The sequence below is a fragment of the Ambystoma mexicanum genome, chromosome 1p (assembly GCF_040938575.1).
Source record: "Ambystoma mexicanum isolate Mex_15411 chromosome 1p, UKY_AmexF1_1, whole genome shotgun sequence".
NCBI classification, from domain to species: domain Eukaryota; kingdom Metazoa; phylum Chordata; class Amphibia; order Caudata; family Ambystomatidae; genus Ambystoma; species Ambystoma mexicanum.
The window spans coordinates 241,680,889-241,707,780 of record NC_090921.1 but is presented as its reverse complement, the minus strand read 5'-3'; the positions used below and the strand labels follow the sequence as shown (position 1 = coordinate 241,707,780).

Sequence of the window (26,892 nt, the reverse complement as noted above, 5' to 3'; positions counted from 1 at the left end):
GATTCCAGAAGACAGTAACTTCAGGGGGGACTTTGGGTCTTGATGAAATAAGCACTTGGATCAATGCACCCACAACACTGGTGGCAGCCTTAAACCAGTATCTGCATGTCTTTTTCTACAGCTCTTGATCCCCCACACGCGGTACACTCTACAAATCAATGCACTTGCCAGAGATGTCCTTATTGGACCTGGAGGGACCTTTGATAAGGTAAGATGATGGCTCATGTTTTGTATAGTTTCTTGTTTATTCCATCAACCTGCTTGCACTCAACAGAGACTTCGATATGCATAGGTTAGGAGCAGCCGTAGCCATCTCTGACAAGAAGGCCAGAAGATCGGTTGATCTAACCTCCCATACTGTTTTATTGCTATCGCACTGCTTTTTGTGTGTCCTTCAAAGCGACCAAGAATTGAAAGGTTATGAAGACTAAACTCAACTCGGCTGCGGTGGGAACCTCTCTTTGAGTATTCAGCGGTGAAGTATTAAGTGAATTAGACTACATGACTCCTATACAAGAGACCATGGGTAAGGTCTACAGAGATGCAACTGCCCACTCCTCTATGGCATTGGCCCCTCAAGAGAGTTAGTCGCGAGTTACAGGTTATTTAGGATAAATTACCCTCTAGCAATCATCCATAAATGGAGAGTGCAGAATTAGATTTGCCCATTTTACTGCATGGCAGTTTACAGGAGCTCTTCTGAACCATGTCTGAGAGGGCTGGAGCACTGTCAAGCAACCAACAGGGGTCCAGTCCTATCGGGTGGGACCCCTGGCTATAAACGAGAACATTGATGTAGGATGGCACCGCAAACTGATCTGTGTCTAGGTGGGCTTCAGAGGTAGGCTGTGGGTCCCTGTAGGCAGCTGCTAATCTACAATAGACAGTACCACCCCTCCCACGCAGTTGGTTAAAACATGATTTTGGAGGCTTTGACAATTAAGCTGTTGCCTTTAGGAGAATCACGAACACCGGAAAATAAACCTTCCTAGCACTCTAGAAGGTTACCACAAGCACTCTATTAAGTAGTCTCATATTCCAAATGAGATGGTTACTTGAGCCCTTGCCCCTAAGTGGACACCATTGTTTACATATGAGCAACGACATTGGGATGAACCCCTCTTGATCATCCGCACACCTCCCATCAATACAGGCATTCAACCCAGGGACACGTAAGGGAGTTGGCTCCGATGGGTGGTGCCAGGGATGTACCAGTGTGAATGAGAGGTTTAACCTGAAAAATAAGTATTTTCCAAAAATGGCAATTTTCTCTTCCCAGATGACAGCAGTTGGAGTCGCGGGGCTTGCTCAGCTGATAGCGAGAGACATGCAGTCTCTCACCTACGCTTCCCTCTGTATGCCTGATGATCTCCGATCTCGCGGGATTGAGTCGTTGCCAAACTTTTACTACCGAGATGACGGACTAAAAACGTGGTCAGCCATTGAGAGGTAGGACATGCTCTGTTTGTTACCTCTGTTGGTGAGTTGCTTGTTTCTCTAGTGGTGAGCAGTCATAACCATTGGTTAAAAGAACAGATCACCTTTTTTATAGTGCACAGCATATATTTCATCTTAACTGACCACCGTATGCATGAAATAGTCTGTATACGTTCACAATCCAGCGATTCCTTAAAAGATGTATCCGTAGACATGGAGTCATAGAAATGAGCATCTACTCAGCATGTCAATCCAGCAAGACATTTAGCCCAAGGGTGAAACACTCTGAATCCCTAGACCAGGCCCTAGAGACTAACATTTCGGGTCTTCCTTTGGTTTTAGCAGTCATCAAGGATGCGTTTAAGGAAAAGATGACCCTTAATGGTTATCTGGTATTCCCAGAGACGAAAATACTTGTCCAGCTAGAAAACCGTACCCTGTAATTCTTGGACAAGTCGAGGAAGTACCACGCCAAGAGATTGTGTATGGATTGCCATCTTGAGAGTGTCCTCTGCCATCAGGGTAAGAGCTACAAAACCATTCAGCAAATCTTGAGTCTTGAATCAGAGATGCAATGCCCGAATTAGGATCAACACAATCTGATCAATATTGTTCTGTACGTTTATTTACGTACAGAACTATATCAAATTTATCAATGATCATATTACGCTGTACGGTACCCACTTAGAAAATAACTTATATTTACCATAGTACTCTTTGGGCATTTCATAACTGGTTTCCACATCCCCATTTAGCAAATCACTGTTAGTTTACATTATTCTCAATTTGCACATAACTTCATGTTTCCTTTAGGCGTCATCTATCAGCCTTTTTCCAGTCAATGCGTTATGTCATCGTTTTCGGTCCTTAAATACCCTCTCCCAGCTGGTTTTACCTTTTGTTGCCAGTGCCTGGGTGAAGGGAGGGCATTTCTCCACATTTTCCTCTAGGGCTTCCATGGGCAGAACAGTTGCAACTAACGGTGGACACAGTAGTAAAAACACTGCAACCCCACCACGCAGTCTCACATACCCCCTGCTGCTCCGTCCCATACTGTCTGCTATTAGCTTGCAGGCTGGCTTTGATGGGCTGAACTACCAGGCCCATCCTGCACCAGCATATCTGGTATGGGGGAATCTGGCCTGGTCACACTTCCATATGGGAACCTTTTTATAGCACCTTTACATTGATGAAAGTGGTGTGCCATAAATATTTTCCCAAAATTGGCTCGAGCAATTAACGCTGGAGAAGGTGGGGGGGGGGGAGTTGGATGGGTTATCGCCAGTGAAACCAGGGTGAAATGGTGCATTTTACACGTCACCTTTTGGCTGTATTATTTTTTTTTTAAGTCATAGGTTTTACAAGAAGAGGGTCATATGTAACCAACAGTATATATGTACGTTTTGCTGCAGCAAACAAGGCACATGGCAACCTGGAAAAATGTATATCCCAGAGAAACTCAAAATGCACAGTAGGTAACAACGTGGGAGTAGCACATAGGAAAAAACAAATGGAAATTGTAAATGCCCTGTCCATAGAAACTACACAGCTTTTAAATATTGTGCCTTGAGATTTATTATGCAGTACACATCATCATTTCCTGACTAGGTAATAAAATGTAATCCAGGCGGAGAAGTGGCGAGGACAAGTAGTTCTTTGTGGTTTGAGCAGCAGTATTCTTTCAGTGACCATTGACCAGAGGCAGAGCTAGCACCCGAACAAGCTGCAAAGACTATTTGAACTCATTTTACGCACGGAGCGCGCCCAGAGAAGTGGCGAGGACAAGTGGTCCTTTGTGGTCCCTTGTGGGCAGGAGTGTACTGGAGCACGTAACATACAGCATTTGCGTTGGTAGCGACGACAGTGGAAATAAGGACTGGCTCAGTTCGGCACTCCAGGACTGTGCGGTAAGCTAATAATGAGTGGCAGTTGCTCTACGGTAGACTGCGGAAGTGTTATTCTTCTTTGATCCCGTATGTTAAGCTGATTGCAACCCATTCACTGGATTTATTTAAGGTGCTAATTCAGTTTTGACCATATCTGGCCCAAACGCAGATTATTTTCATCTCCCAGAAGTTGTGAGTCAAGTAACATAACAGCTACAGTGATTTGAACAACATGACGAAATCAAAGGCAACAAAATTACGATATAATTTAAGGAGGGGGAACATTGACAAAGACAACACTCAGAACCCCAAAAATAATACAACCACTGCTGCGGGGGTGGACTTGGAAAAGGGGACAATTCCAACTCTTTTCTCAAAGGTAATGCCCAAAGACAAAGATGTGAGAGGAGCCATTATGGTGCCCAATTCAAACGTGACTGAGGCTCTGGATGTCTCTAACTATGATGACATTGATAATAACTCTCTACTCGATCTTTGTCTCTCTATCCAAAGATCCATGGCGACAACAGCGAGGGAGATTACCCCATTGGACAAGGGCACCATCAAAGTAGAGGCGCAGGTTTTAAAAGCTGCAAATATTGAATCTCCTAGGGCCAGGGAGACACGTGGACTAAAAGCAGCTAGGAACTCCACATCAAATATGTCCGAAGATCAATCCATCCACCCTACGACCATCTCGCCCGTAAACCCTGTAATGGGGCGCCTTTCGGCATCTCCCAACCTATCTATAGACATTGAGGACACGGAACCCGTAGATGATTTACGAACTGGGGAACCTTCCTGTCTCAATACCACAGCCATAACTGAATTACAGGCTTCCATGGCTTCGATGCAGTTTGCTCTGAAGATCTTATTGAAGCTATGTGGAAGAATACATGTTAACACGATTCTCCATCTTGGACTACCTGATCCAAGGACGGGGCAGGAGCCTGAGCCTGAGGTACTGGAGATTGTGCACCCTTAAGAGGAGTTGGAGTCTTCAGTTCTCCCCATAAACGAGACTCCAAAGTAGCGCCCAATGAAAACTCGGCCACTTTCTTCTCTAGAAAACGACATATGGCCAAGCGGCACATAAATAAGTTGCAGTGGAGATTGCTTCTCCACTTCCAGCAACCAATATTCCTCCAGTCAAATCAAAGAAAGCAAAGAAAAGAGGACGAAAAGCCAAGAAGCGCCAGGCCAAAGGTGCGGGGACCCTGACGAGCTGGATAGTCCCGGAAATAACTAATGAGACCACGCTTATGAGTAGAAACGATCAGGATACAGACTCTTCGGTTTGCACTATAAATGAAGCAACTAAATGTTCAACTCTTCGCAGAAAGGCAAAACCGATGGCCCAGGATTGCTTCGATTTGGCAGAATCCGTGGGGGAGGCTGATAACACAGATAACAAAATATGCATAATCAAAAATATGAACCAAAAGAAAAGGGACAAATGGCTGACGAGAACGGAGGTAATAGCTAAATTGCACCTCATTCCCCAACTACGAGTTATACTATCTGATGACTTTTCTTTTATTGAACCACTCAAGGTGTGTAATCCCAATGTCACGGCATTGCAGTGTAGAGTTTTAGCCTCTGCACAATTGATCCGCACTCACAAGAAAAGCCTAATGCAAGTTGGGATGGAGGTAGATGCAGACAAGGAAGAAGAAGATCCATCCTTACCAAGTAGTCCAAACACTCAGAATAACAGCAAACTTGGTAAACCTTTTCTGCCTACAGGAAAGAAGGTGCAGATGAGTGACATCCAGAATACCCTGAAGTGGCTGGCAGATTCACTTCCAATGGTATTACAGCAACCCTGAGATTGCTCTTTGCTTACCTGGAACACGCCTGGCCGTCAACACTTGCTAACCACCAATGGCTCATTATCCCTTATTGATAACCAAACATTATTTTTCCTTCAAGAGACGTGGTTACTCATACCAATTGTTATGGACGGATATACTCTGTTCCACACGCCAGCAAAGAAGGGGGCCCGCGGGCGACCATATGGCCTACTTATTGGGGTCTCTAATGCAATAGCAAGCAGAAAGATAGTAACAGGTTATGACAATGATATTGGTGCTTTTGAAGTGACTATAATGATAAGGCTGAATTGGGCAAAAATGCTGTTGATTAATGTATACAATCCACCAGGGGCTAAACACAGAGAACTGATACAGGAGGCATTGCATGAATTACTAAGCAGGTGGTGGTTACATACTGGAAATTATTTTGTTATTCTGGCTGGTGATTTGAATTGTCATATCAAAGGCGGGGTGGGCACCGCTAACAATGCTTTCTTGAACAACGTCAGCCTCCTGCAACATAAAATCCAGGATATAGAGGGTGACTGCTGGTCGAGATTCTTTGGGTGCTGGGAGCTAGAAATAATTAATGGTCGTACCAAGAGTGATAGACCAGGTAAGATCACCTGGCGGAGCGGTGTGCATCGGAGCACCTTGGATTACATATTCACTAGTGCTGAGGTGGCCTCACTTGTAGAAGAAATGAGAGTGCTTGAGAGTGCGTGGAGTGATCATGACCCACTTATTATGAATATAGGGGTTACTGCCCACCCCCCTGAGACCATAAACACAGGGAACTTTATAACAAATCATGCCGGCAATCGCATAATTTGGTCGGAAAAGAACATTCAGAAGGCAGTTAATGCAACAGGTGAGTTGGATCTGAATCACGCATGCAGTTTCAAGCGCATGCCACCTGAGGAAATAGAGACGTGGATATGCACCTTCTCAGGTAACCATGCAACAAGCAGACTCCCTATGGTGTTTAAGAAATCTGCAAATGATATCTCCTATGATAGGGAAATCAGAGACACCAAACGGAAGTTCAGAGGAGATATCCGCAATCTTAAAGCTAGGGCCTATCCTTGGATGGTAATCCATAAAAATATCAGGAAACTAAAAAACAAATACTGTTCCTGGTTAAAAACCTGCAATAAACTTAGAAAACTGAAGCGGTGGCAATATACGGTTAAAACACTCTGCATCAGAAACACAAAATATATGGTCGCTATTGGGGGAAGCTAAGGGGAGTAGAACTACCCCCATGATAAAACCCATAGGTGCAAATGAATGGGCCATATTTCTGGAAAACCGTAATGGTACGGATAACATTAACAGCACTATGCAGAGTAGTATTCAATCACCCCTCCACTCATAGTTACTACGGAAGAGCTCCGGGATAGAATTAATAAATTAAATTAATCCCGAGCCCCGGGCCCAAATGGTCTATCCAACGTGGTAATGAGGAATAATCCTCAATTTTGGGCAGGTTTGATGAAGATCTTGTTCGAGACAGTTATAGCGTAGGGCTGAATTCCTGAATCATGGCAAACAGCCATACTTATTCCAGTATTTAAAAAAGGCAACAAAACCGAGCCTGGTAACTTTCGGTTACTATCTAGGCTCGACTGCACAGGCAAAATGTTTGCTTCCGTGTTACTAAAGGAATTACAACAATGGGCGGATAAAGTAGGAGTATTAGACCGCTTTCAGAGCAGCTTCAGGGTGGGCTACTCCACATCACATAATATGCTCATCATCGATTCCTTGAGGAACAAAGCACAGCAACAAGCTAGCCCTCCGCTATATGCCCTCTATGTCGATTTCAGGGCGGCATTTGACTCTGTCAATAGAGGGAAATTGTGGTATAAATTAAGAGCTTTATCCTGCCATGAGGCTCTCCTGTATTATTTGGAGCTTCTCCACACTAATACTACTGTCCAGCTTAGACTGGATAATGGTGGATCTATGACAAACCCTATCTTACAACGAAGAGGGGTAAAGCAGAGGTGCGTAACCGCCCCCCTACTTTACAACCTATGTGTGTCAGATGCTCCTGAGTATCTACAGGGAGCCCGCAATTGCCCAACCAAAATTGGTTCAAAGCACTGTACGATCCTAGCATATGCGGATGATCTTGTGATATTTGATCACACATTTAGTTGGATCCTTAGATCGGCAGAGCGACTCTGTCAATATGCAGAGGCCAATGAACTGGTCATTAATCACAGCAAAACAGAACTAATCTTGTATACCTCTGGCAAGGTCGCACAGCCCTGTATGCATGTGGGAATAGTGGAAATAAATTATACCCACTCCTATAAATATCTGGGAGTGGCTTTCGACAGCAAGGGTAACTATACCACATGCATGCAGGCACGTAAAATAAAGGCAGCACAATTAACAGCAATAATATACAAATTCACGCGGGACCAGAGTGGGTGTTCCATCTGGGCAGCGCGCCAACTGTATATACAATGCCTTGTACCAATGGTAACCTATGGTCTGGACTCATTGATAAATATGAACCAAGCTGGCTTCAGCTAATAGAGGGCAAATTCTGGAGAAGGCTCTTAGGACTCCCGCAGTGCATACCTATGGCCGTTTTAAGATTAGAGTTTGGGATTATTTCCCTCAAGGCAGTTGTACTCCGGAAGAGAGCAGAATTGTATATCAAAATCAAGAACAATCACACTAACCCCCTATTAAAGGTTGTGAATGAAGATTTGTGTGCCGGCAAAGAACCTAAGCTAGAAGCCCAAATGGAAACATTGTTCGAAACAATCTGTTGGACTCCTGAGTGGGGACAGGACAATGAACATATGTTCTTCAATCTGCATAAGCGCATAAACTTGTGGGATTGGCAGAGCAATTATGCGCACCTGGAGAACTTAAAAAGCTATAAGTTTATAACGTATGTTCTATTCACTTTTAAAAAGGCCCAACTATATCTAAATCTATGTCCTTCAGAAACGCTGAGGCGATTTATCCTATTGTTACACATTAACCATCTGCCAACCCTTGAGTCCTTTGGCCCAGAACTGGGTTTACCCAAAACAGAAAGGCAATGTGAGCTGCGCACTGAGCCACGTCAGCTAGACATATATTAACTCAATGTCGATCGATGAGCATCAGCCATGGGAAAAATCTTGGGAAGTTTATCAACAGACCTGTATATAAAGGGGATGCCCAATGCCTTACTATGCATGAACAATAGGACAAGTTTAGCTGTGATTTTGTTTGTTCCAACCTCCCTTTTATCAAGAATCATTTGGTTTTCAGGGTTTTCTAGTTTTGTCTAAAAGCTAACATAGTTCACCTCGCCAAAATATTCCTGTTGTCTGTGTAGGGTGATTTGTGTAAGGGTACAGCGTAGTTCATCTTGCTGTTCCTTCTTGTTGAGCATGTATCCAATCTTGGATTTGGCCTGATTATACAACAGTGCATGGCCCACCGTGATTGGATCAATACTACTGTCTCTTATCCTTAATACTACCTCTTGTCCTCCCAGCTCCTCCCAGACACATACTTGAAAGAGCATTCATCCAATTCGTTTTTTTCTGTCTGACCTTCATATGGTAGTGTCAGGCACACTCTGATTGGATGAATACTCCTGACACTCCAGTCATAACACTATCTCCGGACCCTCCTCCTGAACCAGCTCCATACCAGTGGCATTTTGTCTTGGGATGTTGATTTTGGTATTCTGCGTATTTGTGATTTTCTCCAGTTTGGTCATACAATCAGAAACAAACAAGTCATCAAAACCATCCTCTACAGAGGACCGTGAGGTTAAGTTAGTGATTAACCAAGTTGCATATGCCTTCCCTGTTCTGAAAAGAAACCAAACAGAAGAGCCATGCCAATGTCACAGCCCAGATCACTGCAATTGGGCAGCAGGGAATGATCAGTGGATATCAATCAGTATTTTCTATTGAATACTTGAGTTGTGGGGCCACACATCAAGTTTCTCTGTCCTTGGCTGGGATGCACGGGCTCTAACAGGATCACCTGAGCCTGTGCTGCATTTTAGGGGCTCGACCAAGACTTTATGTATCCAGTTTGCCATTTTGGAATCTACTCCCCTCCTACTTCAGACACCGCCTAAGAAGGACACTGCTCTTCTGACTGCTCAGCATGTTGGACTGCTGCTGGTAAATCACTGGAAAGTGTGTCTGAATCCTCTTTGTGTGAAAGAAATGGTTCTCTTTGGTGAGTTGTAACTTTTTTTTACTCGCGAATGGATCCTCTGCCAGTTGGCAATGGATTGGTACGGTTATATCACTCACCAGAAGATACACTGCCAGTAAACAATAAACTGGCAACATTTTATCACTATAGAGAATGCAAGTCTCGGGGGAACCTCTAAGGGCCTTTTAACTGGGATTTTCTCTACTGTTGGGCTATCAATAACAATAATAGTGACAGTTTTATGCATTCCTTTGCTGCCAAGCTCACTGCTGTTGAGGCTTTTGAATGTATTTGTTATGGGCCTCCGGCATCTAGAGCACGTCCACGCAATGATCCAGCGCTGGAGATTGCTTTGGCGTCTCAGGGAATGCCGCACCAATGGATTACACTTCCGGGCAGCCCTGTGGACTGCCGACAGGACACTACGTCATTACCTACACAGAAGAAAAAGCTAATGATTCTGAACTTCCTCACTTCTCAACAAGGCAGTTGCGTGGCTTATCTGGTGTTATCTTCTTCTTGTATTCTTGTGCCTGGATTTGATCTCGGCCTGCTCCTAGTTTCACTTCCTGGTCTCCCCTCTCTGATTTGGTGCTTTTTGGTTGTGCTTATCTGGTTTTAGAAACTTGGATTGTCTCTGGATTACCTTTTGGATTCTTGGAACTTGGATTGTTTATTTGGTTTCTGAATCCTCATCTCTCTGGATTACCTTTTGGAATTCTGGTCTAGTATTTTGGTTGGTTCTGGATCTTTGCGAGACATTCTTTACTTTCCTGACTGGCTGGGCGGAATCCTGGATTAATCTCCCTATACTCCTGTCACGGCACCCTGGTCATCATCACATTAGTCTCCTGCATTCTGGGCTTCAGGTAAGCACTCTAAGAACCACATATTGCGGGAAATTCTTAATACCATTCGGTACCTGAACGTGTGAATTTTTTCTCCTTGCAGCTTGCAGGAACCAGCCATCCACCTCCAGATGTTTCACCAAATCTTGTGTTGCTACAGTTTTGTTTCTCTTTGGGAGAACTGCGGTATTGAGAGGAAGACCAATATTCTACACCTGCTTGTGTTCCAAATCCTGTATCCATATGAAAACACTGTTAGTTGTCTGACAGATTCAGAAGCCACTTTTACCCACCCAGGTGTTGAAATGGAGGCAGTAGGTGACCCCTTCTCTACAGCCATAACGTCCTTGCGATCCAATCTGGAGTCCGCTCATGCCACCCTTCATCAGAGAATAGACACCATTCAGGGGGAAGCCTTCCCTTGTCCCCTGATGCACAATTCAATGATTCAGCACCTGGTCCTTCAGATGGTCCGATTCCGAACCCTGGGAACCCAGTACCATTGGTCCTCCCCATCCCAGTTTCTTTGGCTCCTTCTGAATGGTTTCATGGTGACCCTAAGTTGTACCGTACATTCGTGAATCAATGCAAGTTGCATTTTCTATGCCAACCGGCTGCCTTCCCTGATGCCACCTCAAAGGCTGCCTTTGTTCTCTCTTATCTGGGGGGAATGGCAGCTACTGGGCTAATCAATTATTGGAGGCCAACAAACCCGTTTTATATGATTTCGAGGCCCTATTACAAACCATGTATTATGTTTTTGATAAAAAATACAAGGTCCCACTCTAACGATCTGGAATTGTTGGACCTCAAGCAGGGCAGGAAAGGGCTCCTACAGTACATAGTCAGGTTTATTCAATTAGCAGCAGACACCCTGGCCTGACAGTAAGAAAGCAGCCCTCTTCTTTAGTGGACTCTCGGAGACAATGAAACATGCAATAGCTACCCTTTCCTTGTTACCTTCTCCGTATTCTGGACTCCTTGTTCTCATTCTACAGGTTGATGTCCACTTGGCCTAACGCAAAGGGGAACTGTGTTACACCACCTCTCGATTTACTCCTCGGTCTAAATCTAACAGAGAACCCAACCTTTTACCGATGTCAGAACCAAGTCAGATAGGCGGAATTTGCCCTTCTTCTTCTCTAGAAGAAAGGGAAAGGAGGCGGGCGGAGAACCTTTGTTTCTGTTGTGAAAAGAATGGGAATTTCATTAGGAATTGCCCTTTACGCCCTCCTCGGCAGTCGAGAAACTCTCTAGCTCATCCCTAGTTCCAGACGATCGGACGAGCGCTTCTCAAGTTAAGCCGCTTTGCATTCTCTCAATGGCCATGTGTCCCATTACTATCCAGGTGGTTTTTCATATCCCTAGTCAGAGGACCCTTGCTGCATGTGTCATGGTGGACTGTGGTGCTACCGGAAATCATAGGCATTGCCTGTGTTAAACAAAACAAAATACCTGTGGTAAACAAGCCTATTCCATCACTGAACTAACACCTGGGTCTGTAAAGGAGCAGGCGGTTTCCCCTGAAAATGATGACTCTTCAGGGACACACAGATGAGGTCACCTTTGATCTAACTGATGCCCCTCATTTTGGTATCATCGTTGGAATACCCTTGTTACGCATCCACAACCCCCACATTGATTGGGAAATCAAAAAGGTGGCGTTTCATTCCCCATATTGTCATGCACACTGTTTTTGCCTGTACTCCTCGCAGCACGCTCCCAGTTCGATCCTCTTGGTGGCCAAACATGAGGCAGGGTTACCTAATGAATACAGCACTTTTTCAGATGTCTTTGATCAAAAAAGGGCTGACCGCCTTCCACCCCATCGACTTGCTGGAAGGAGCTCCCATCCCCTGCAGCCGGGTGTATTCACTCACAACATAGGGAGGATCAAGTCCTACGTGAATACATCACTTCCACTCTCTGTCTGGGGTTTTTTGTCCCTATGAGGGAGACCTCGGGCTTTGTATAGCTGGCCGAGCAGTAAATTATATATCCATTAAAAAACGTTATCCCATCCCTCTGATATCGGTCCCACTTGATCAACTCCGATCAGCCACTGTTTTCACCAAGCTTGACCTCTGGGGAGCATTCAACCTTTTATAAGTCAGACATGGAGATGAATGGAAGATGGCCTTCCGCACCAAATATGGGTTATATGAGTACATGGTTATGCCCTTCTGCCTCTGCAAGCCTCAGCCACGTTTCAGCACTTCATGAATGATATCTTCCATGATATCATGGATTCCTATGTCCGAGTCTATATATCTATCTATATAAATAAAAATGTAAATGTTCGTTTTATTCAAAGTCTTAAATCTCTGAAAGTTCTTCACCGATTGCTTTGAAATTTTGACACAACGTTGCATTGGAGTAGGCGCGTGTTTTTATATGCCTACCATACATAGATGTCACACCTGTGACAGGTAAAAACATACTTTTTCTTGACACAACGTTGCATTTGAAAAGGCGCGTGTCTTTATAAACCTACTATACATAGATGTCACACCTGTGACAGGTAAAGCGCCATCTGTTGGACGTAAAAGCAACACACGCTATACTAAACATTTTACTGCAAAACAGCACCATCTGTTGGACGTAAAAGCAACACACACGCTATACTAAATATTTTACGATTCCATTTCAATGTTTCTGTGGCTCAAATATGTGCTGAGGAAGCAGCAGAGTGACGTGCGACCAGACTTCAGGATGCACGGTTGCGAGCACGGCGATCGCGTTCTGCAGCTTCAGATCTGCTTCAGATCTTCTTCGCTCTCAACAGATGAACGTGACAGGCTAAGAGTGGCTGTACGACATCAACGTGAAACAGCAGATCGGCGTCACACACAACTCCGTGCTCAGCAATCATGCGATTACAATCGGCTTGCATTCCTGTACAACCCAGCTGATTATAGTTTTAGCCGGCATGTTCTCATCGGCACCATGACTGAAGTGTGTCCTTATTGCAAGGCTCTGAAATTTAATGGAGAAATGAAAAGAATGTGTTGCGCCGCCGGGAAAAATAAACTGCCTCAACTTGGAGAACCGCCAGAGCCATTGTGAAATTAAACATATTAGAAACGTGCGCTTTCTCTTTTCTTTCTTTTCCATTTAACCAGACTGGCACCAGCAACGCGTGGCCGGGGACAGCTAGTATGACATATTGTTGTATTCCCCGTCATTGTTACAACACATCCAACATGTTCACACAGTGCTACAGAGACTGAGAGACCATTCGATATATGCAAAACTTGAAATATGTCTTTTTCATAGCAACCAAGTAGAATTCTTAGGGTATGGAATATCTTCTACAGGTATTCATATGTGTACCAGTGAACTAAAGGCTGTACTGGAATGCAATGTCCCAACCACTGTAAGGATTTGCTAATTTCTATAGACAGTTTATCCATGACTTCTCATCCATAAATGTTGCCACTCACTGCATTGATTAAAGCAACAGCACCGTTTCCCTGATATGACGCTGCCCAATCCACATTCAATATCCTAAAACAAGCGTTTACATCTGCACCAGTGGTGCAACATCATGACCCAGACCTCCGTTCTATAGTGGAAGCAGATGTTTCGGCCTTCCCTATAGGAGCTGTATCATTGCAGAAGTGCCCTACATCCAAATGCATGCACCCTGTTTCCTATTATTCTAGAAAACTGTCCCTGACAGAATTCCTGTATACTGTCACTGAAAAATAACTTTTGGCTGTAAAGGCTGCCTTTCTTGAATGGGCCATCATTTATAAGAAGCTAAATATAGATTGACCGGATATACTCACTACAGGAATCTTCAGGCCCTAGCTACCGTGAAATGTGCCAGCCCCGTACATGCACACTGGCATCTGTTTTTTGCCACTTTCGATTTCAAGGTGACCTATTGACCAGGGTCACTGCGCGGAAAGGCAGATACACTTTCTCGTATGCCTAGTGACGTGCGAACCACTCTGATAATGCCAGTATCCATCTTGTCCAGTGACCGGTTTCTTTGTACCTGCATGGCAACATTGGGACCGGTAGACCAAATTCTAGCCTGGGTCCAGACCAACCCATGAAAGACCTTGAGGAATACAACATCATGCTGCAGGACGGCCTTCTGTTCCTGCAAAACTGGCTGTTTCTCCCTAGTTCCGAAATCCGTAAGGCAGCTTGTGTGATGATACACAACTATTAGCTCATCCTGAACAATAGAAAACACTAGAATTATCTGGTGTTTGTGTTGGTGGCCTCACATGAAAAGCGAAGTCATAGACTTCATCCTCTCATGTCTCATATGTGTACAATGCAAACATCAACCAGGCAGAGGCGAAGACAGGGTAGGGCCGGAGCGGGCAAGGCCCACCAAACTCTGTAAATGCCTACTCAGCAGCGCTGGGTGGACATGTGCAGATGTTAATGCCACAGCGGTGGGCCCAACTACATTAGCTGCAGGCCCCACTTGTTAGACAATCCTGGCTACGCCTCTGCAACCAGGTAGACCCGTTGGAGCGCTACAACCCATGCCAATGCCACAAAAACCATGGTATGCCATAATGATGGACTTCATTGTAGAGCTCCCCAGGGTCAGGAGTAAGAACACCCTATAGGTGGTGGTCGATATGTTCACGAAGAAGGCCCACTTCATCTCCTGTGTCGGCCTCCCAACATCCTTGATCCTCGCTTATCTCTTCGTGCAACACCTAGTTCAGTTACACAGCATTCCTTCCATCATAATCAAAGACAGGGGTACACGTTACTTCCTGGTTTTGGATAGTTCTGATGTCCAGACTACACATAGACAGCCGTCTCTCTTCTGCCTGCCATCTGCAGACCGATGGTCAGATCAAGAGAGTTAAACAGACACTTGAACAATTCCTCTGGTGTCTATGTCTGCAACACCAGATCAGCTGTCGGTCCTTTCTACAGTGGAATTTGCATATTATGCCATCCATTCAGCCACGGGTGGATCTCCATTCTTGCACTATATGGCACTCTCCTAGGAATATACCTTTCAATACCCCTGGCACAACACCGTGATCCCAGCAGTAGAGCAATGGATAGACAACATAAAGAAACTGCACCTCAGAGTTTGACAGCACTTGAGCATTGCACAGGCACAAACTAAGAAGCTCCCACTTATCAGATCGGGGATAGAGTATAGCACGCAACTACTCACCTTCGCCTGCCTGCCTGCCTGGTCATTGAAAGTTGTTGCCTCGATACATAGGACCTTACAACATAATACAGATTATCAATCCTGTTGAATTCCGTTTTGGTCTTGCTCTGATCCTGGCGGATTCATCCCATTTTGTTCGTGTTACTTCTCAGTTCCTGCCCTCCTAGCACCCGTCTGCATCCACGTCATGCATTGTATCTAATCCAGGGCTCTCCTGAATATGAGGTCAGGGCATTACTGGACTCACGTCTTTACTGCGGTGTGCTCCAGTATCTTGTAGACTGAAAGGGGTAAGGCCCGGAAGAACGAACTTGGGAACCAGCCTCTCACATACACAATCCACATTTACTGGCTCAGTTCCATAGGGCTCCTACTCTTTGCTCGTGGCGTTCTCAGGTTATGAACTGGGGTCTGTCATGGGCCACCGGTGTTTAGGGCCAGTCTGCGCCCTGATCCGGCCCTGGAGGTTGCCTTTGTATCTTTGGGAATGCTAGCCAATGGACTACACTTCTCGGCGGCCCTGGGCACCACTGACACGATGCACTACGTCATATGTAGGCGTGCTAGGTCATTACATACCCAGAAGAAAAGGATCCTGATTGCAGACCGCCTCGCTTCTCAACAAGCTCGAGCAGTTGCTTGGCGTTTCTGGTGCTTTCTTCTTCTTGTATTCTTGCCCCTGGATTCAACCTCAGTCCACTCCTCATTTACCTTCCTAGGTCATCCTCTCTGATTTGTCATTTATTGGTTGTGCTAACCTGGTTTCTGGAACTTGGAACATCTCTGTATTATCTTTGGATTTTAGGATTTGGGTTGTTTACTTCGTCTTTGGATCCTCGTCTCTCAATCGATTTACCTTTTGGATTTTTGGAACTTTGATTATTTGCCTGGTCTCTGGATCCTCGTTTCCCTCTGGATTGCCTTTTTTGGAATTCTAGTCTAGTATTTTTATCTAGTAGGAGGATGACCAGTGTGCCAGGATGGGTGTACAGTAGATAGCCACTGTTAGTCGTCTGACAGTGTTTTCCATTTGGGATTTTGGGTGTGGCAGTGGGAATGTGAGGAGGGTTAATGTATATATCATTTTATTTATGTATTTATTTCCATTTATAAAGCGCACAACAGCCCTCAGGCAACGTGGCGCTGTTACAACAATATTTGCTTAGGTGCTGGTTACATAGGAGATAGTCTTGGTGTTAGGTTACAGTGTAGTTGTTGCATACATGCAGTTACGTGTTGGGTACATTGTTGGTTGGCATACATGTTATACAGTAAGGCGGTAGTTATACGGTACATAGTAAGGTAAGTAGATAAACAGTAAGGTAAGGTTATAAGGCATAGCAGCAGAGAGAGTATGGTCTACTTAAAAAGAATGGTCTTCAAGGCCTTTCTGAAGGCCATGAGAGAAGATCCTTTCCTAAGTCTAAGCGGGAGTGCATTCCATGATTTAGGTGCGAGCACTTCAAAACTAGAGCCTCCTGCTTTGGCTCTGTTAAAGGCGGCGATTATGAGTTGGTGTGAGTATGGGTCACGTTTGGGTCTGGTGGAAGGTGCTTGGTGTATTCGTTCGGTTAGATAAGGGGGTGCAGCTTGTGATAGGCATTTGTGGGTGATTGTGAGAGCCTTGAAAAGAATGCGCTCTTTGATAGGGAGCCAGTGGGCGTCTTGTCTAGCCTGAGAGATATGCTCTCTCTTAGGGATACTGAGCGCGGCTCTGAGGGCATTGTTTTGGGATATTTATAGTTTATTGATGTTTTTGGAGGAAGTACCTAGGATGAGGACATTGCAGTAGTCCAAGTTTGCCCCTATGGTAGCTCTTGCAATATTGAGGCGGTTTTTGGATGAGAGGTGAGGTTTGATGGCATTGATGATTTTAGTTGTGAATGCTGCTGAGGACGCGATATAGCTAACTTGTCTGTCCATGGAGAGGGTGGAGTCCAGGAAGACGCCTAGAGTTTTTACTGCGGTTGAAGCAAGGATTATAGCAGTTTCAATTTGGAAGTTACAGTATTTCGTGCCTAATTTTTTTAAGGTATCCTTTGGGCCAACTAGTAAGATTTTAGTTTTGTCCCCATTAAGACAGAGGCCGTTAGCTGCCATCCAAGCCTGGATGATAGCTTAGATATGCTGTAGGGTTTTCAAGTCTTGCTCATAGTCACCGGTAAGAGGGAGAAGAATTTGTGTATCGTCAGCATAATTGGTGAAAGTTATGCCGAATTCTTCTAAGTCCTTGAATAGTGGTAGAGTGAAAAGGTTGTAGAGTGTGGGAGAGGTGCACGTGCCTTGTGGCACTCCACACCCAATAGGGGATGGGTTGGCTGAGGCCTGGTCTGAGAAAACCCTCATGGCTCGGCCTTCCAGATCATATTTTCAACCTTATAGATTTGCATAAAAGGGAGGTGCTGCTTGTCCCTAGTGGGACAAGGCTAGTGAAACATCTCGATTCCCCCGGGATGCCAGTGGTTTTCCTTAAATTGCAAGAATTTTAAGCAAGGTTGCCATGGTGACTCCCACTGCCCAGTGATTGTGACTAGGTGGGGGATGAACAGAGTCTCACTGTATTCCTCCTCCCTGCCCATCATCCACTAGATTGAGGAGGTGCCCTGTCCCTTTGGTCACCAGAAGTGAGGCAGGGGATTTCATCAAAAGGCTATCATGACATTGTTTTAACCTGGCAAAGAAATGCTGTCCTGTGCTCCTGGGCACTGTTATTGACCTGGCATCCATCTATTGGATCTTGTCCATGTGCTAACCTACATAACCAATTGTCCTTTGTATGGATTTTATCCAGTTATTCTAAACAATTCTGTGGTCTAATGCAGCTTTTCAATTAATTATTAAAAATGTTCTTGGTTTGAAGCCTGCATCTCTCTGAACCTCCATAAATTGGTTCAGGCTCGCTCACACTAGTGTGAGGGACATACTGATGCACCTGCAATGAGAAAAAACCCCAGCTGCCACTGACCTTCAATCACACTCACTTATTCGCCCATCCTCATACTCCCTTATCGATCCCTATTTGATTATTCAACAATCTCTTCATCCATATAACAAGTATGCGTTTATCCATACATCCTCGCACTATATTCCCTTAAACGTTCATTAATTAATCTTCTAAATTGTTCACCCCGCAGCTCCATAACCGTACATATTTATATTCATTCATTCACCCTTCCTGCACCTCAGTGGCGGAGCCAGGGAGAGCAACAGCGGGGAACAGCTACCCCCTATGGGCAGTGGTCGAAGTGTACGTAAAAAGTAGTGGAACTATGTTCCCTGCTGGCCTGCACCCGCTCCCCACAAACCCATCACCACGCCCCCTCTCACACACAATACAAACCCCCAAACACATGCAGGTGCTTTTTAAGGGAACGTTCAGTGTAGTGCACTGGAAGTGCAAGTTTCAACTTCTTCCTACACTTTTATTTTAAAACAAAACCATTCCGGAACGGTTCCTTTTTCAAATAAAAGTATAGGAACAGTTAACCTTAATTTTAAAAAGTAGAGGAGCACCGCTCCCAACCGCTCCCGCTCACTTCGACCACTGCCTCTGGCACTGCACCTCTGTGCCAGCTGTGCTCCCCTGCACCAGGGTTGGTGCGTTGGTCCTCATTCATTTAAATAAACAAACAAGTTGCTCACATGTGTAAGTTGCGTAATGACACAGCGCCATAATGATGGTACCACTTAGCTGGCTGCAGCCAGGGGAGCCGACTTATGAATTTCCTGGGGGGGGGCCCAAATACAGGAAGTGACATCACTGGCAGTTATAGGACCACAAATTTGCATGTAGTCACCAATTTGGTGCAACGGCGCGCCGGGGGGGACTGTTTGGAGGCACGCGCAGCGCAGACCAGTGGAAACATTGGCTAGCATGTACTGGATATACTAAAGTCAAGTAAGAAGGAGATTTAAAGCTTCGAGTTGCTTCCAGTAGGCCATCACTGCCCCTACTCAACCCCTCTATAATCATCCAGGTTGTAGTAGCCCTCAAAAGGCAGAGCAACACAACTAGGATGGGAGTACAAAATGCTGTCCCATCCTGTGAGTGTGTCAAACGCCAGAGCAAAGACTGTGCAGGTGCCTCCTACCTTGGAGCACAATCTCACTAATTTGGCGCAAATCTCACAAGTTGGAGCATGGGAATCCCCTGCGTGTGTGTGGGCTGCAGACCCCGGATCACATGCTCACTTCTTCAGTGTGAAATTCTGGCCAAGGCTCTTTGGGCAAGCATTCAGAATGGGTCTCACACCTATAAACAGTGTGATATATTGAGTGGGCACCTCACTCCTTGGAGCATAGTATCAACCGTTGCTGGTAATCTCACAACTGAATGTACAGTTTCACTCTTGGTCATCTCAGTGACCCCATGTATATTAATGGAGTCAGTCTCCCATCTGGGAAGACAATTATATTTCTGTTAAAACACTCTGAATTGTCACTCCAGTTTTCTCGATCTATAGATCCATACCATATTCATTCAATGTTTGTTCAGGGGTGATAAATTGTGTCTCAGAAAGCTCATTCTTTCATTCAGGAGAGATAAAGGGGTAACAACCCCCATGTGGGATCAGGCTCATTTTGCCCCATGGCCCCTCCAGAAGGAGTGAGCAGGTTTTAAGACCCGGCTGATTCTGCTATCTGACAGGCTCGAGCCTTCTATCCCTTGCCCCATCACGGCTCCCAACATCCTGAGCGGCAGCCTATGGACAGCAGGCAGCTCCGGACATGCCTGTTGCCAATTGAATGTAGACAGATCTAGTATTTAGACACTGGGAGAGAGCCATGAATCCACATTGGTGGTGAAGAAGCACTCAACATAAAGAACACAATGGTATAGTGTTGCAGTCCTGCTGAGGAATGACAATTCTGAGCATGTGAGCAGTAGGCCGGATCAGTGCTGCCCCATAAAAGATGTAGAAGCCTCTGTGAGAAGTGGCAGTACTGTCCCAACGGTGAGAAGTGTAGTATTTTCACATTAACTATGCTTAAGAACTTTGGATTATTGAATAGTGCTGCTACATTCTGAGTAATTCCATCCCTTTAAATATATGAGCTCTTGTATAACCACGACAGTGTTGAGTTATTCTGATGATGACAGACTTGCTCAATAGTTCTGGTTCTGGTTCTGTATCATTAAATGTACTTCAGATCTTTAGAGTATCGGAAGGATTGCTCAGGGGCAACATGCTCGCCTTGGAAGCAAGACGACACAGAGCAACACAGGTTCGATCCCTCGGTCCGCGCAACACAGGTTCACTCCCTCGGTCCGCACACCACAGGTTCGCTCCCTCGGTCCGCGCAACACAGGTTCGCTCCCTCAGTCCGCGCTTAGGAACCTCTGGGTAGTACACGCATTATAAATAACCAATTAAAATAAAAGAAATACATCTGTTGAGAAGTGCTGGGGCGTTGTCAATAAGAATGTAGCAGCTCAACTGAGAGGTGCTGACGTTGTCCCATCAAAAGTATAGCAGCCCACTCAGATGAACTAGCATTTCCTCAACAAAAGCATAGTATTATCGCTGAGAATATTCAACAATTATAGAAGCCCTGCCTGTTACAGGAGTACTATCCCATCAAGAGTATAGCCAGCTAACTGAGGAATATCAGCATTGCCCCATTTCAAATATGGCAGCTCTACTAGAAAGTGCTGGCTCATACGCCTCCGCTCCCCCGCCCATAGCATTCACCCTCACCACGTGCACACTCAGAGACATGCAAACAGTCTCATTTGTCCTCTCCCTGCCCCTGCTCCCTGCCCCCTCCCTCGCTTTGCATCTGTGCCTCCATTTCTAAAAATCGTTTTAAGTTGGATGTACCTCTACATCTTTGCACCCCACTTGCCAACAGGGGTGCACAGATGTACAAATACACCCAACCCAAAACGATTTTTAGAAATTGAGGGACAGACTTGCTTTTTTTTTGTTTAATATAACTTTATTTGTTTTTAGTAAAAAAAAAAAAAGACCTTTACAAATAAATCATGATACAATACATTAGTAAATCAGTTAAAACAAATCATAAGACAATCTGATAAACATAACACAATCAACACAATAATTTCTGACTTAAAATAACTTATCCACAAGTTAAATTTCTTAGAAGCAGAAGCTGCACCATATCTACCCAAACATATATATATTTAAGGAGTTCTTTCTATTTCATTCTCAATAATATTTACAAGCTTCGCTGTTTTAATTGTTGAAGTGTCCGTGGATCCCCACATACATTTTGTTCATATCCATTCTCAAGCAAGGTCGTTTTAGCTTGCACAAACGAGTTCATCACTAAACAACGCACATTTTCAAAGTAACTACAGTAAATGAACAGATGTTTTAAAGTCTCCTGTGCATAATTACAAAATCGACATAATTCATTTTCGTGTAAGAAATAAGTCAAGTCGAAAACGCATAAAGGTTCGACGAACATTAGAACAAGGGCAAAGTGTTAAATAAGACATGCGAGGTGTCTGCTTATGAATACATTTACGATATTTCTCAAATGATGAATAGCTTTCCATCTTCATGCACCTATCTGCCCAATCACATTGCAATAATTTTTTCTTAATTTTCCCTTGAAAAAGCTCCAAATCTTCCACAGTGAGGTTAATCTTATCCAACAATAATAACATTTGTTCTTTGAACTGCACCATAGAGGGAGGATTGTTATTTATTAACATGCTATTTAGGCCAATATATAGCAAATTTTTGAGGGGAAACATAATTTTTGCGAAATTCACAAATAAACGCCAATTATATCTCGAGGAGAGCGAGTTGAGACCCAACTCGTGTCTGACCACAGCATTAGGCAAGGATGATGGTAAACCTAATGTGTATTTCCAGATCTGTCCTTGTAATTGATCCAATAAAGGACCCAAATCATGTAAAAAAAAGCTCAACTCCATATAACAGAATTGCTTCAACTTTTTTCAGATAAAATTCCAAAAGTGGAGTCAACGAAAATGTGCACATTTTTTGTAGCAAAATTTTCATTTGGCATTTTAATGGAAATGTTTTCACAGTTAGGCGTTCCTTCATACTTTTATAGGGGGTATTCTTTGATAGGATCAGCCCAAGATAAGGTAAATTCAGGCAGATTGCAATGGACGAAGAAGCGATTTTCCATACGAAATGTCGTATTTCTTGTTTGCAAAAATGATAATGTTAGATTTTTGTGGATTAACAAACAGGTTGTTATTCTTACAGTATAGCATAAAACTTTCGAGTTTTGTTTGAAGACCTGACTGCGTCCGATCGAAGAGCAGAATGTCATCTGCATACGCTAGCCAGGACATAGAGAAGGCTCCAATTCGAATTGCAAAGGATCTATCTATCTTCCATAACTCTTCAATGTCGGCTAAATAAAGATTGAAAAGTATCGCTGCCAAGTTGCATCCTTGTTTTACCCCTGTGAAAGATGGAATAGCTTGCGTTAGGGAGCCCTCGCGGTTGAGTCTTACTTTGAAATTTGTTTTGTAATGCAACATTTCAATGAGCGTAATGAGGTATTGGGGGAACTTGGCTTTACGCAATTTCTCCCATAATTTACCTCTTATTACTCCATCAAATGCTGCTTTCAAATCAAGGGATGCTACAAATATAGGGCTGTTGGTCGGGCAGGTGGAATGTGCAATAATATGAGCCAATAGGCACGCATTAAGGGGAGTCCCCATCCCTTTGCGAAACCCAACTTGAGAAGGGCACAAAGAATCATTAATACGGGCGAACCTTTCGAGCTCTTGTAAAATCAAGGAGGCAAATATTTTTGCTGCAACATCAATGATCACTACAGGTCTATAGTTATTCGGATCTTCAGTTGAACCTTTTTTATGAAGAGGGATGATGATTGATGTAAGCCATGACTCAGGGATCCTTTTAGAACGAAATATTTCTTGAAATGTCATATAGAAGATGGAAGACTAAAAGAGTGGGTCATCCTTGCTTAGACAGGGGGCGTAGGCCATCAGGACCTGCACATTTAGAACTTTTTAGTTTATGAATAGCATCACGTATATCCTTCTTTCCCCATGGACAAACATTAGGAATTAGTTGGCAATCAGGGGGTGTATCAAACGCTTTAAAATTTTCGGGAAGTGCATATTTAGAAAGAAAAAAAGAAGTAAAGAAGTCCAGGCTGCAATATCAATAGCTAAGTCGAACCCACGTGAAGGTCCTTTATCAATAGATCTTATCATATTCCATATATCTTTAGTTTTACGATTACAAAGTAAACTTACAATTTTTTTGGTTTTGGTGTAGTTTATTTGCAGTATGAAGCACCTTTACTGCTCTTTTGTACTTGAATAAGATCTTTTTTTTTTGTGAAATATTTTCAGCATTGATACTCAACTTGGACTTCTTTAACATCCGAAGTTCGGCATTTTTCCTTCTTTTTAATGCAGCTACCTCGACGCAATAATCCCCTCTACTATTTTTGTTGGAATCTTGCTCAGCCTTGTACAATGAAATATTCCCCAATCATGACACCATTCCATTTTATTATTAATGCATTATCCATGAGATTTTCCACATTGTCTTTCCAGAAATCTCTATTCACTAGAGATCTGAATTTCCTACATGTAGCCGACGACCAATTGATTGAACCACATGGTCTATCCCATTGAATTAACGGTAGCTGGGCTACAGGAGGACACATGGTAAAATATTTCAGAATAGACGTGGTAATCATAACGTGGTCTCCCAAGTTAGTCTTAAGGGTATTAGTTTTAGTGAGACAACCAGATAGCCTCTTTGAGGAAAATATGTGATCAATCCATGATTTTGAATTACCCCTTTTCCACGTGACCTTACTATGAGAATCTGTATGGTCTAATAGGTGCATGTTCCAAGCTTTAAGAAACTTACACCATGTATTTCCTTTCTGTATGGAGGCTTGACAATAAAGAGAAGTGGAGCCCTTATTGATACCATTGGTCCCTATATATGAATTGAAGTCTCCTCCAATAAGGATTTCTGCACCTGGTGGTTTGCTAAAAGCCTCATTAAGGGCATCACCAATGATTTCACAAGCTTTTTCAATCTGAAGCTTACTAGGATTCCAGTATAATGTGATAAAAAAGAGATTTTCATTCATTCTCGCCTTGAAGGAAATATCCAACAAGATGAACAAGTCCGATTCATATATGTTATTGATAGTAAAGTTAGTCTTGTATCAATCAAAATCACTAGCCGACCAGTGGATCTACCTTCCAACCCTTTATTCGCATGATGTGAACATACAACATAGCCATCAATTTCCACATTTTTTATCGCCATGTTCTCCTGAATCAACAAAATGTTAGGCAAAGACTCTGTCTTTGCCATTTCTCTCCATTTCGTTAAGTTCAGGAGGCCGCAACAATTCCACGACACTATAGTAAGGTCATGAATTTATGATGTGGTCATGGGCATGTTTATGTTAACAGCTGTATTAATCAATGGTTCGAGCCATTTAAGCCCATTTAGGGCCTTTGTCAGGGCAGAGAGTTGTTCCATCATGTTTGTGTTGGAACTATTTTGACCCATTATGGACTCTGTGGAGTCACTGTTCAATTTCAGAGGGGGCGGTTGAAATTCAAGAAAGTCCATGGCTGATTTTATTTGAGGAAAACCAACCATTTCCAATCCAAGGATCGATAGATCACACTGATGATACCAGATCAATTTGGCAATTATAGGTGATAGCATTTTAAACAACATCCTATTATTATTCGTATTAGGCAATCTGATCCACTCTATATCATTTGCTACCAAATTTCTGAGTGATGGAATTTTATATAGAGCGTTCATTAGGAACAATCTATTAATGCGTACCGTCCGTTTGATTTTAACGTCGCTAATCCATCCAATAAAGTTTTTCATTTCGCTAGGTATATTATGAAATTGTTGGAGAGTTTGACTCAATCCATCTTCTACGGGGCACTCACGTTGCTGTACATCTTCTGCAACCACTTTCATTGCTTCTGGAGCACTTCCAACCACTTGATGTTGCCTTTTTGCTGATGCATCCTTTTCTTGGTTGGAATTTCCCTTTTCTGGGATTTTCTCTGGACCGGAATCCTCAACCAGGGCTGGTAATAATGGAGGATTTGAGGTTTGCACATGTTCCTTAGTCTGCTGTTTGTTTTCAATTAATTGGCCTTGTTTGATGTGAATGTCTATACAAGCCCCTTCCTCTTTAGGGATAGATTCTAACAATAAGACGATTTTTTCAAACACTTCCTTGGTTGGTTCAGCCTTTAATCGTTTTTCCTCTTGCCTCCAAGGAGTCGATGTCTCTCCTGAAGTGTCTTCATTACATTTGAGCTTTTCGTTTCTGACAAAACCATCAGTGAAGAACGAAGTTAGATGGGGTTGAACCATAGACTCAGTCTGAGGCATAGCTTCATTTTCCATTCGACCTCCTTTCAGCCTGCTCCCCAATGGAGCAACTCAAGTTATGCTTCTGTTTTTTCTTCAGATTGACCAGCTGTTTTGAAATAGTTTCTTGAGTCGTTGAAGCCTTCAATTGCAGTGCATTTTTGCTTTCCTCATTTAGCTCACTTAAGTTTAATTTTTGAACCAACAAGTATTGCACCTAAATTAGAATTTAATTGATCTGTGTTTTCGTTAGCGAGTTACTAGAAAGTTCTTGCATTTTGTTCTCTCCCCGCCAAGAGATTCCTTTATTTTTGTGTCGTCTTTTTAGGGCTTTTAGATGATTTTTCTTAGCTCTTCTTGACGTAAAATAAAACTTTGCTTTTGCGTCAGCGCTCTCTTGTGGTACTTCATTGGACTTGTCCTTTTCCATAAGCTTAATCAAGATCGTCGGACTATCAGGGGGAGATTCTACCTCATTTTTAGTCAAGTTGGGAGGTTGATCCACCATGAGCATATCAAGAATTTTATCTTTAGAGATTATCTGAACCAAGATGTTTTCCACTTGTCTGAGTCTTTCATGTTGCAGTTTCGCAACTTCTAGATAGTCTATTTTGTCCACATCTAAAGAGATCACAATAACCGCTCCACACTCATCTTTACGCTGCAGTATTTGTGCAAACGTCACCGGAACTCCATGTGACAGCAGCGGCTCATCAGAGGTTTGCAATCCAATGTGTTTTATTTCCACATGTGCACCAGTAAACGACAAATCGTTTTTTGTAGTTACAATTGCGCTTACATGACAGCTGGCATGATATACCTGCCAAGCTTCTTGGCAGGTATATCATGCCAGCTGTCATGTAAGCGCAATTAAAATATATCCTTCAATTTTAGCTAACTTTGTGTTATTTGTAGCCAAATCCCTTTTTAACTCTTGCAGTAGGAGATGCAAATATTCATGCCAACGTTCTAACAAATTTAAGATTCTTGTGAATATTGGTAAGTCGTTAATCTTTTGCTCAAGTAATTCATCCTCAAGAATTTCTTGTGTTGGAGGCAAATCCGGCACATTGGAAAAATTAAACACAGGGACCGAAGTATTTAAGTTCTTCTGATCAGAGAAAGGATTCTGAGTGTTTAGATTGGAAACAAATTTCGCAGTAGGCGAACTAGTAGATGGCATTTGTACAA

At 43.5% G+C, this 26,892-nt stretch overlaps 1 pseudogene; it reads left to right on the top strand.

Annotated features, from left to right (window-relative positions):
- The window catches only part of LOC138568627 (hydroperoxide isomerase ALOXE3-like), a 935,706-nt pseudogene that overhangs the window by 749,527 nt on the left and 159,287 nt on the right, over nt 1–26,892 (top strand).